At 42.0% G+C, this 12,261-nt stretch overlaps 1 protein-coding gene across 1 annotated transcript in view; it reads left to right on the top strand.

Moving 5' to 3' along the window:
- Positions 1-12,261, top strand: part of LOC126184524 (uncharacterized) — a 260,194-nt gene that overhangs the window by 23,625 nt on the left and 224,308 nt on the right. The window lies entirely within an intron of this gene.

The following is a 12,261-nucleotide window of genomic DNA, read 5'->3' as shown; positions in this document are numbered from 1 at the left end:
GATACACTGTTGTAGGTCGCGAGTAGTACCGCTTGGCTCTGTAACCTTGGTCCACGCTCCACAAGGGAGCGGTCACGGAGCCACGTCACTCGCTGGTCTTTCTGCCGACGAAATATAAAACCCGACCTACAGGACCAACGAACGAGCGCGCGATCAGACATCATTGCTGTTACACAATTGACGAAGAAACTGAGCAATAAGCACGCAAGCGCAGTAGAGTTAATAGCTTATGATGGGACTTATTTATAGAATCGGTGGTCTAGTGCTAGAACGGGAGAGCGCGTGCCGATAGTTAAAGGTCGCGGGATCGAATCCCAGTCGGAACACGAAATGTTTCAGTCTGTCTTCACCTCTTCGAATTCCCCGTGAAACTTTAGCTACCCTTTCTCCAGTAGCATTACTGAAGTGAAGTGTCACGTAAGTCGCCGAAGTTCTATCCAATTGCATCAGGCCATTGAGCCATACGGATATAATACTAATAACGATTGTTCCCCTTTAGGAGAGTGATTGAACTAGAATTCATAATTTCGTCTCCGGACGTTTTTCTTCTTTGCTTCCCAAAAACTCATCCTCTCAGAATGCTCCTTCTTCCGTTCTTCTGTCCATATTTTACCAGGCTGGCGCGATGTTCTTTCCTCAAACTTCACACTTGTGATTTTATTCCGGCACTCAGTGCAGTCTTAGAGATCTTTTATGTTGATTTGCTGCAGATCTCTCTGGACTTCTTTCAGCCATTCTGTGCCGCATTTACTCTTTGTTATAATACTGAAAAGTTTCCTTGCTGTTCTGGAGTATTCTGTCCTGTAGATGTGTGTGTAAAATTTGGCCCAGCGTTTTCTGATTTCGTCTGGTCTTTATATAGAGCTCGTTTTGTGGTCTCTTCATCCAAATGTAGTTTTTGTTGATTGCCCCGTAAATCTTCCTGAGAATTTTTCATTCCTGCTTTTCTATTTCCCTAATTTTTGACTGACCATCAATCACCATTGTTTCGGCTGCGTAGATTGCTTCTGGAAGAATCGCTGTTCTATAGTGTCTTAATTTTGCGTCTGTCGAAATGCACTTCTTGTAGCAATGCGTCCATGTTAGCTTGTAGCCCTTCTGGAGCTTGATGATTCTTTGTTCATTGGCGATTCGGTTTTAATCCTGAGGACTGTATAGTTTCTCAGAGGTATTTAAAATGGCAGACTTGTGCAATTTTACCATGTTTTGTGATTAAAGGGGATTTATCTTCTCGCTGTATTTGTTTTTTTTTTTTTCACAAAATATCTGTAGTCCGGTTTTTTGTGAAATTTAATGTTTTTTCACTGTGTAAATTGATTTTGTTCCGTTATTGGTGATAATTGCAATATCGTCAGCGAAAGCAAGGCACTTGACTTTAATTCGGTTCTCTTTTTGATACGAATTTTGATGCCCTTTACATGAGATTCCCATTCTCTGATCTTTTCTAGAACAATGTTGAAAAGCATTGGGGATAATCCTCCCCCCTGTCGGACTCCAGTTTTGATTTCAAAGGGTTCTGATACTTCGCCCACGAATTTCACTTTGGATGTTGATCCTGTAAGTGCCTGTTCTGTGATTTTTCGTGACTATCGGTCGATCCCAAATTCTTCCATGAATTTAAACAGGGTTTCACGGTCCACTGAATCGTATGCTTTCCTGAAGTCGATGAATGTAATTACTGTGTTTCTGCATTTCCTTATCTGTAATATCGTCTTTAAGCACTATGTGTGTTCCGCACATGATCGTCCTTTTCTGCATCCGGCCTGGTATTCACCAATTAGGGGATCTGCTTGAGATTCTATATTGTTTAATAGTGCTTTGGAAAGGATTTTGTAAGCGACTGGGAGCAGGGAAGTTCCTCTGTAACGTATTTGCACCGTCATCCATATGTCTGATATTATATGATGTAGTTTCTGCAATGATCGATCTTCTCTTGGTGCTTTGTTATTTTCCAGCTGTTTGACTATCTCCATAATTTCTTAGAGATCCGGGGCATGAGAGTCTAGGTGTGTGAATACTGGAGAAGACAAGTTTTGAGGTCTGTTTTTGGGTTTTAAGAAAGTTCTCCCAGTTTTCTTCAGTTTTGTGCACATTGATAAAAGTGTAGGATTTATTAGCTGGTTTTACTGAAAGTAGGGAGACTCTTCCGTTGGGAGACGTGAATTCAAGAACTGAGTCGAGTATGGAAATGTGTGTGGCGAATCCAGTTCCGAAAAGTGGTAGTCTGTCTCTTACTTTTATGGCAGGTTTGCTCTTGAAGATTCTGTAATTATGTGTTAAAGTGTCCTTCATCCATGACTCTTTTCTCTTGCAGTGCAGTGATTTGCCGGCCGGTCTGGCCGAGCGGTTCTAGGCGCTTCAGTCTAGAACCGTGCGACCACTACGGTCGCAGGTTCGAATCCTGCCTCGGGCATGGATGTGTGTGATGTCCTTCGGTTAGTTAGGTGTAAGTAGTTCTAAGTTCTAGAGGACTGATGACCGCAGATGTCAAGTCCCATAGTGCTCAGAGCCATTTGAACCATTTTTTGCAGTGATTTTCAGGTCAAATGTTCTCGTTGCGTTGGTGAGTTGCTTTAATCTGCCCGTTTTAGTAAGGGTGTTCACATTAACTGTGCCAATAAAGTTTTTACGCTTCGTATTGGGATTGTGAGAAGTCTTTGACAAGCTCCGATTCTTCTCCGCATGGTGTCCCTGATCTCCCAGAATCAGGTGAATTCAATCTATCGACTGGTGCCTGGGGTAGTTACTCTGGGGTCGTCTTTTCCATCATGCCTGAAAGTTAAATTTTGGTTTTTGTGGTGATATATGCTGAGAACACAGGTATACGACTATATTTTTGAGTTGGAGAATATTTTAGTGCAGCCGCCACAACTAGAGGAACAGATGCTGACCACTGGCCGCCAGATGCTGAACAGACACCACTGGGTTAGTGTTTTTTGTTGGTTTTTGGTCCGCCCTGGGTGTTTCATTTCCCCAGTACCATCTATATCTAGGAAGCTTTCCCCTATCCGCCACCCAGGGAGGCGCCCGATGGGGTTTCCAACAACCACATACGTCTTATTATTATTATTGTTGTTGTTGTTGTTGTAGTAGTAGTAGTAGTAGTAGTAGTAGTAGTAGTAGTAGTAGTTGTTCAATTAACTTTTGTAAATCCCGTGTTTGTATGTATAGTTTGCTTCCTAAGTTTTGTCGTGTTTAAATCTCTCTACGCTCAGTCATACATTATTTATTTTGATTTAACATGCAAAGACCTGCAACTGGAATCGGCGCAGTACCGCGTTGGAATGATGGTAACTCCGCTTCGTCATAAACAAGTCCCCAGAACACATTGCAATTTATGGTTTATAGTGAGAGTGTATTGATGCCACATTGGTACGCGTACACCACTTTTCGGTCTGCAAGAGTTAAAGTTTTTCCTTGTCTCACGCAACGTATTTTCTTATCTACTTCAGATTTACTCCGGTAACGGTATTCTATTGGTCCGATAGGATTGTGGGACTGCAGTTTTCGAGGTGAAACAGGACGCAGCAAGAAGTACGCAGATCTGAAAAATTCATTAATTTTGTCAGAATCGAACATAATTTTGGAACATTCTAGCTATATTTGTCAGTAATGCCTGTTCAGACACTTCGAAAATTCAATCTCAACGTTTGAAAAATGTAACGCACAGAGGTTTAGGCACAAGGGGGTGAAAATTTACCAAGCTCACGGTGGAGGATCCAGGCATTTTCAGAGACGACAAGAAAAACTAAAGAAAAAGACATAATGAAGAAAAGGGCTGTTCCACAGCGTGATGTCGCTGTTGACACTGAGACAAGGTCTGTTACGATAGTATGCTTCATGCTTATTTTGCGGCTTGGATTACGCAGATGTCAAATGACAAGGTAAAACGTCCAGAGTTGGAGCACGAGTCGGTAATATGCCCATAATACTCTGTTTGGCCGTTCTTTTCCGATATCAAGTAAAACACTGTGCTACTGAAATTAGTCCTCGGTATGATCACAGTTGTACTTACAATTACCAGTGCCAATGTCCGGTTGGTTGGTACGAAACAGCGTGGTCATTGGTCCCATAGGATTTAGGGAAGAATGGGGAAGTCGGTCGTGCCGTTTCAAAGGAACCATCCTGGCGTTTGCCTGAAACGATTTAGATAAATCACGGAAAACCTAAATCATGATGGCAGGACGACAATTTGGAGCGTCGTCGTCCCGAATCAGAGTCCAGTGTGCTAACCACTGCGGTACCTCGATCGGTCCCCTTCCTTCTCTTTTCCCCGTCTCCCCCCCCCCCCTCCCTTTTTCACCCCAACGACCATAAGCTTTCTTCTACCTGCACTAAAACAAATATAAATGCGCCTGGTGTGGCCAGCCGGAGTGGCCGAGCGGTTCTAGGCGCTTCAGCCTGGAACTGCGCGACCGCTACGGTCACAGGTTTGCATGCTGCCTGGGGCATGGATGTGTGTGATGTCTTTAGGTTAGTTAGGTTTAAGTAGGTCTAAGTTCTAGGGGACTGATGACCTCTGATGTTACGTCCCATAGTGCTCAGAGCCATTTGAACCATTTTGCGCGTGGTGTAACAACTACGTAACTGTTGATGTATCTTAAGCACTGGTGTTTTCATTTCAACCAGACCAGGAGAGCTACCACATCTGGAAGGAGTACAATATTCTGCAGCTCCTTATGGAATTGTCGTTGACCATGGCATGTTGTGCTTTTTCGTATCCAGCTGCCCAGTGTGGTTGACGCCGAAGTGTATCAGTCAGCTGTTGTATTGGTGATGTGTAGAAATGTGAAAAATATGAGAATTATCAGGGGCTTGAGGAGTACTGTTTTCTTCTGTATTCGTGCTATCAGGATAATCATTGCCAGACCTGAAGACGACCACCTCCCCAAGACATTCTTGGTAAAATTAGCCTTTCGGTGTGCTTAGAAAGTGCCCCTGCTAGCCGAACCACGGCAGCATGGATCTGTTTAGCTACAAAGTTTCGAATCTGCTGAAAATGCCAGCGCGTCATTGTGACTTATGTCGTCGATAGAAAAGAATTTTAACTGTTGGCAGAAAGTCTGACTGGGTAGCCATAGCATGAGAATTGTCAAAATGCACAGAGCAGGCGAGAAGTTCTCCGTATTCAGTAGTTTCTCGTGGAAACTTACAGCAGTGCATAAGAAATAGAGAATATGCACCCAGCACCAGATGTTCAACGAAGATTGTCTTATTGTCACACAAATAGATTCAGCGAGGTCAGAAAGTGTGGCTGACAGAAAGCTGCCGCTGGATCAGATGCGGAAGGCGCATGCTTAGTGCTGCCAGGTGTTCTCCGCTTATGCGTATGACAAATGGTACCCTGCTTTGACCGCTGCCCACGGCACGTGTTTAGCTGCAGACAATTCACGTTGACGTGCTATCCACTGTTTCTCTTCCTGCGGGCTACAAACTGATTATATACGTCTTAATAATTTAGCTGATATTGATGGCTGGGAATAATGAGTGGTGACGGATAAATCACCTGGCAAGTACTAAAGAAAGTGGAGCATAACAGAAGACAGCGGGAGGAATGGCAAAGAGATTACCGAAAGGGGAAGAAAAGCACTTGGATTCTGCGAGGAGTGAAAGTCCGGTCTGCAACAAGCATGTACCACCAAAAATAAAAAAAAATGTTACACCAAGCATATTATGCTCCAATATCCAGGAAATATTGAAAATTTTTGGTAAGGTCTTATGAGACCAAACTGCTGAGGTAGTCGGTCCCTAAGCTTACACGCGCGGGAGCCGAGCACGTTAACGCGCAGCTTCCGGGATTTGAGGGCGAGCCTGCCCCAGATGGAATCCGCCTCGCAGATTAACGACGTTTGCTTGCAAACGGGGCAAACCGAAGTTTGTTTTTAGGCTGTTTCCCACATCCAGGTAGGAGAATACTGGGTTGGTACCCACGTCGTGCCTCAGATACACGCTACGCGAACATTTAGAAACCGTTCTCACACTTGAATACGACGTTTGCTGTAAGGCACAGACAGGCGTGTACACAATTTCCGTCCCGGGATTTTGGTAGCGTCAGGAAGATACCCGCCCATCAATTGTCACTACCACTACAAAAACCCGTATAACAATGCCGACCCCGTAGGAGACCGGGCGAAAGGAAGGAAGGAAGGAAGGAAGGAAGGAGAGGGTGAGGGGAAAGGGAGGAGGAAGGAATAATAAGAGCCTTGCGGTTCTAGGCGCTACAGTCTGGAAACGCGTGAACGCTACGGTCGTAGGTTCGAGTCCTGCCTCGGGCCTGGATGTGTGTGATGTCCTTAGGTTAGTTAGGTTTAAGTAGTTCTAAGTTCTAGGGGACTGATGATCACTGCAGTTAAGTCCCGTAGTGCTCAGTGCCATTTGAACCATTTTTGAATAATAAGAATAAGAAGAATAACAAGAATAATATTTAAACTAATACAGTGGAAGTTGCTTTTCAGAGCTTGCCAGCATTTTAATTGCCTTTAACTATACATTGTTTTGAAAGAGGTGCATCGCAAACAAATCAAATGTATCAGTGAAGAAGTCAATATTTTTAATTTAAAAAAAAAAAAGCTTAACCAAAATGACCGTTTCCGTCAAGACCATACTATAGTTGGTGGAAAAATTAGACGATTCGAAAGGTAAGTCTTCCGACGTTAAACCTATGGCCATAGGAAAAATTCTTGTAGTTTGGTCTTTGTAGTAATAAATGGATCATTCATGCTCGAGAAGGTTGAAATCTCCATCAAGCTCTAATGGTGCGTTTGAAATAAAACCACGAGTTCTTGGGATATATCAACAATTACGTAGTAGTTGTTACACCATGCGCATTTATATTTGTTTTAGAAAAGTGTGAATTTTTCTCTTCTAGGAAGCATACGTTCTTTTCGTTGTTCACTAGAATTTTCGATTCAATGGTGACATACGTTACAATGAAAAGTGTTCACAGTTGCTGACTTTGTTATACTGGCGACAGAGCTGAAGATCAACACAATGATTGTGAATTTAGTTATGTGATACTCTTCGAAATCGTCCCCCCCCCCCCCCCAGGCATTTTGATAACGCATTTTATAATGTACAGTCTTCCATCACAGTTGCGTAGTATTCATACTCTTTTTTTAAGGATGACTGTTGTTTTGTACTGTTAAGTTTCTTGCCTTCTTGGAAAACTTATCTCTGAAGCTGGAAATCATTATGACTTTCAACTTTTGAGGACATCGTTTATAAGGGAAATACATTGAAATGAGTTTTTGGTGTAATAAATATATTAATCCGAAGCTTTGTAATAAACCAACAAAAGTTAGGTAGGAAAGAATGCATTCCCTCTAATATTGGAAAACGTTGATTTTAGTGAGCGTAGATACATCTAAACGTTACTAATCATAGTGCCCTGACTTATGTTTTTGACAAACATTTTTTAATTAAATGTTAATAACTGTTTTCGTAGGGGAATAAATACGTATTCTTTTCAACTGTACAGGCAACATTGCTTGTCATGTGTTACACCTTTGTACTCAACGAAAGTGGTTCCGAGTTAAGACTTGCATCTTTTAATACTTATATTAACGCAGCTCCTCGAAAGGTGTATATTTTGTAACATTTTACGTTGTCCAATCCCATTCCTTAAATTCTGTGTTCCCCTAGCAGTATCTAGACTAAAGTAATTTATGGTAATGCTGTAATACACAAATTTCATTTGTATGGCGTGTAAAATGTCGTTTCCGCGCCTGTGGGGCTAGGCTGCCATAACATTGAACTGGTCGCTCTAGATTCTTATTCTGATAGTGGCTTTGCATACACAGTGTGATGTGAGGGAGCCACCGTAGCGTTGGCGTGGTTACTGGTCATTGACCCCGTTGCAGGCATTTGTGGCCCATCTGCGCTACACGTGTCATGCCCTCATAGCCAGTTGACGCCTTGTCACCGTACCATTCGCAAATGGGAGGATATCTTAGTCAATTAGAGATGGCTTAGAGAAGGTAACAATACTCACAGAACAGTCTTGTATGATAGGTCAGAGGGTTTTTCACATCGGCAGTGGAAAGGTCTGAACGCTAGTAGTAAGGAGAGGTCCTACCAGGGACAGCACCGAACACAAAGTGCGATTACCAAAATAGGAACGTGAGAATACCTATCACTGTGGCTGAAGTAAGTCATTTGTGATCAGTGCTGAATGGCTAAAAGGGCAATTGTTAAACAAATTTAGGATGTTGTCAAGTACTAAAAACATCCAGAAGTTGGTTGCTGACCTTGCTTAGAGAGCATATTTGCAGTACTGTCGGCTGTTGGGCGAAGAGTTTTCAGCAATTTTGATTTTCGAGGGCAAATTATTGAACCTACGTATTTAGTTTCGTCAGTAACTTTGTGCTAGGTAATAGGGGTAACTGAAAATTGGAGAAGGTTTAGAAAGAAGAGACGTTGGACTTTGCTAGGACTGTCAAAAGTTACGAAAACTGCATTGTTTCCGTGGAACATAAAATGTGTTTCTGTGATTCTAATTTTTAAATCTTTGGGAACACTTTTTACAGATCTGAAGATGCAGCAAGAAACGAATCAAAGATAAAGTGGAGACTTTCCGAGGTGCGGTTCAGGAATTCCTAAGTGTATTCCATAGTAACAGGGTCCAAATAAGTGGAGTAAGATTTGACACTAATTAGTCTCGCATTTTACAGCGATGCTGGCGACCCTTTTTGGGAAAAAATGCCGTAAGCATAGTGATATAGAACGTGGAGCAGGGACCATCGTCAAAATATTTCTTGTGCCGTCTGTGGAATAATAGGGTAATCGTGTGCGTCGCAATCATTTGAAACATGTGAATGACTGTAGTGGACAGCCTTTAGGCTTCATAGGAAGAATGAACATTAAAGAAGTGGTGATCTTTAAGAATGGGGTTTACGTCAGAGGAAAAGCATTTAGCCAGACTTGACTGTTGTTTCACTACTTTCTTCTGTACACTAAGTATGCAAAAGACAGTTACAAGGAATATTAGCTTATGTTTATATTCGCAGCTGTTCCCTCAAGTACAAATGAGGAATTATAAACTGGGAATCGTGGCGTAATACAGTGAAAGAGGGAGTACTAGCAGAAAACTTCAGTGATCCATAAAGATCAGAATAGTAATTAGTGCATCCTTCTATGAGAACGACAATGACAGAGCTGAGAGCGACGCATGTCTTGGAGGAGGGAACTGATAGACGTAACACAATTCACGTGGCAATCTCAATCTGGTTGGATTGTATACTTTCTGTCTAACAGTGAAGCAGTAATTCTATCACATTCTTAACACTATTCCAATTTTTCCTATCCTTGTATCGATGTCTATTTCTGCTTTTCTGTTCATATCATCTGCTAATTTCACCATTTTTATTTCTTGCTCTTCATTGGACCAGTCAACCTCATGCTCAGGTTTGATTTCCTTCTGTGCTGCTGCTATGCACGTCAGTGAGTAATACTCCCATCAGGCAAGAACGTTCTGTTATAGAATATTATTTAATGTAATTTCAATAAGTTAGATATTCCAGTCATTATTATTATTATTATTATTATTATTATTATTATTATTATTATATAAACCTGATATTAAACTCACAACAAGGTCCCCTCTGATCCCTGGTTCGACGTACGAGAGGACCTGAGAACCCTAAATTGCCAGGTAAAATAAATACATGGATAGATAAATGAGTAGTACTAAACAAAAATTACATGCATAATATGCACGTCATCAGGTGTTCCCCCAATGTTTTTAATATATGTTGTTGTTTGTAGATAAATTGGAGATCATCACTGACGATGTGGCCTGTTTGGGGCTGTATAATAAAAAAGTCGAACTGTTGGAGGTACAGGGCAGAAACAGTTACGGCACCACTTGCTGCTAACCAATACATACAATTCTGATATACGTTTCTGTCGGCGGATTTAAGTGCGCATGCCACCTCGGACCAACTTGTATTCATTCTGACAGTACTCCCATTCGGCTCTAGAAGTCAATAGAAGGTTTCATGTTACCTGTAAAGGTATAGCACCCATAGGTTGGAGACTGTAGCAAAGGATCGACTTAGCCAAAGACGTTGGGTTAGTTCCAAAACGTGTCTCGGGATAGCACTGAAGTTAGCCATATGATACTGACAGGCTGAAGAACTCAGTTGGTTAATAGCTCTCCTGGTGCGAGATTGCTTTTTGTGCAGAGTATTAATCCGTCTGAAAGTCTGCGTGGAACCCGCACTCGCTGAAGTTTCTGCAGGATGCCTGTTTTGCGTAGCGGTCGTCATTCACATACACGAGTCAAAAATTAAGCGATTATGCAGTAATCTAGACTAACATTGAGGTAACCGATGTCAGAATGCCGAATTATAGCAATTCTGCTTGATAATATCAGGCCAAATTTAAAGTGTTGCACCGAGCAAGCTACCGAGGATTGACAGTTACATACGTCAGCCATCCAGCTCAGCTTTTCCTAACCACTTCATGTGAATACTGGAATAGTTCCTTTAACATGACTTCGTCGATTCCGTTTCTCATCACTGTGCACATAAGCAAATTCTCTTTCGTGACATCGGCGCCGACGGCGCGGTAAACGCTCAATATATTTTGTTCATATTTGTCACAACACTACTATCTGACGTCGCAGAATATACACTGTAGCTATAAACAGGCCGGATCTTACCGACAGTGTCACTATAGAGACAGTGATTAGTGATCATGATACATAACTACGATGGTTACTAAAGTTAATAAATCCATCAAGAAGGCTAGGAGAGTATTTTTACTGAAAAAAGTGGAAAAACAGTTGTTAGCATCTTACTTGTCCAATAAATGGACATCATTTAGCTCCAATGTGATGGATATAGAGGAATTAAGGGCAAAGTTTAAACACTGTAAATCGCGGTCTGGAGAAGTATGTACCGAGTAAGTTAAGTAAGAACGGAAAAGACCCAACGTGGTTTAATAATAAAATTCGTGTGCCGGTCGTTGTGGCTGAGCGGTTCTAGGCGCTTCAGCCCGAAACCGCACTGCTGCTGCGGTCGCAGGTTCGAATCTTGCCTGGGACATGGATGTGTGTGATGTCCTTCGGTTAGTTAGGTTTAAGTAGTTCTAAGTTCTAGGGGACTGATGACATAAGATGTTAAGTCCCATAGTGCTTAGAGCCATTTGAATAAAATTCGGAAAACGCTGAGGATGCAAAGATTGTTGCACTCCATCCTAAAAAAAAAAAAAAAAAAAAGCGCAAACGTCGAGAAGCAAAAGTTAACAAATTCACGCGTCTGTAAAAGGTGGATGTCCAAAGCATACAGCTACTACCAACTGTTTTACCACAGCGGAAGATCTTACCGAGAACCCTAGTAAATTCTGGTCCTATGTAAAGTTTTAAATTCCGCGTTACAGAAATCATTTAAGCAGCAGGATCATACAAACATACTGTCGTTTGACCGTCGCACACTCTCCCGTGCGGAGAACGTAGTAATAGACTCTGGCGTAGAGCAGCAACTGATAGTTAAAACAAATAAATCTCTAGGACCGTATGGAATAGCAATTCGATTTTATTGTGTGAGTAGCAAAACACTTCAGTTTATTGGGAAATTTTAGGAAAATGCGGTTCATCTATAAAGGGACCGCATATAGGAAACGAGTGTGACCCATTCTTGAGTACTGCTAGTGTGTTTGGAATCCCCACCAGGTCGGATTAAAGGAGGACATTGAAGGAATTGAGGCGTGCTGCTAGATTTGTTGCTGGTAGATTCGATCATAACGTATTATAAAGATACTTCGTGAACTCCAATGGGAATCCCAGGGGGGAAGACTACGTTCTTTCCGCGCAACACTTTGGGGAAATTTAGAGATCAGCATTTGAAGCTGACTGCACGACGATTTTACTGTCGCCTACATACAGTTCGCGTAAGGACTGTGAAGGTAAGAGAAATTAGGGCTCATACGGAGGTACATGCACAGTCGTTTTCCCCCCTCACTCTGTTTGCGAGCGGAACAGCAAAGGAAATGACTAGTAGTGGCCCGAGGTACCATACACCATGCACGTACGGTGGCTTGTGGAGTAGGTATGTAGATGCATATGTAGATCTATCTGGAAAATGTATGTTCTGTTGAGACCCTCCGTAATTTCTTTTTCACCGTGCTTACGAAAAGTTTACCCGTTTCATTATTTATTTATTTGATTTTGTGTGATCCAATTTTGCCATTTCAAAGCGTATTTAGCCATTGCTGCTTGGAGGGCATAGTTTACATATGCACCTTACAGTAATTGCGTCATTC

The sequence above is a fragment of the Schistocerca cancellata genome, chromosome 4 (assembly GCF_023864275.1).
Source record: "Schistocerca cancellata isolate TAMUIC-IGC-003103 chromosome 4, iqSchCanc2.1, whole genome shotgun sequence".
NCBI lineage: Eukaryota > Metazoa > Arthropoda > Insecta > Orthoptera > Acrididae > Schistocerca > Schistocerca cancellata.
The sequence above is the reverse complement of the archived record's forward strand: the minus strand, read 5'-3'. Positions and strand labels throughout refer to the sequence as shown.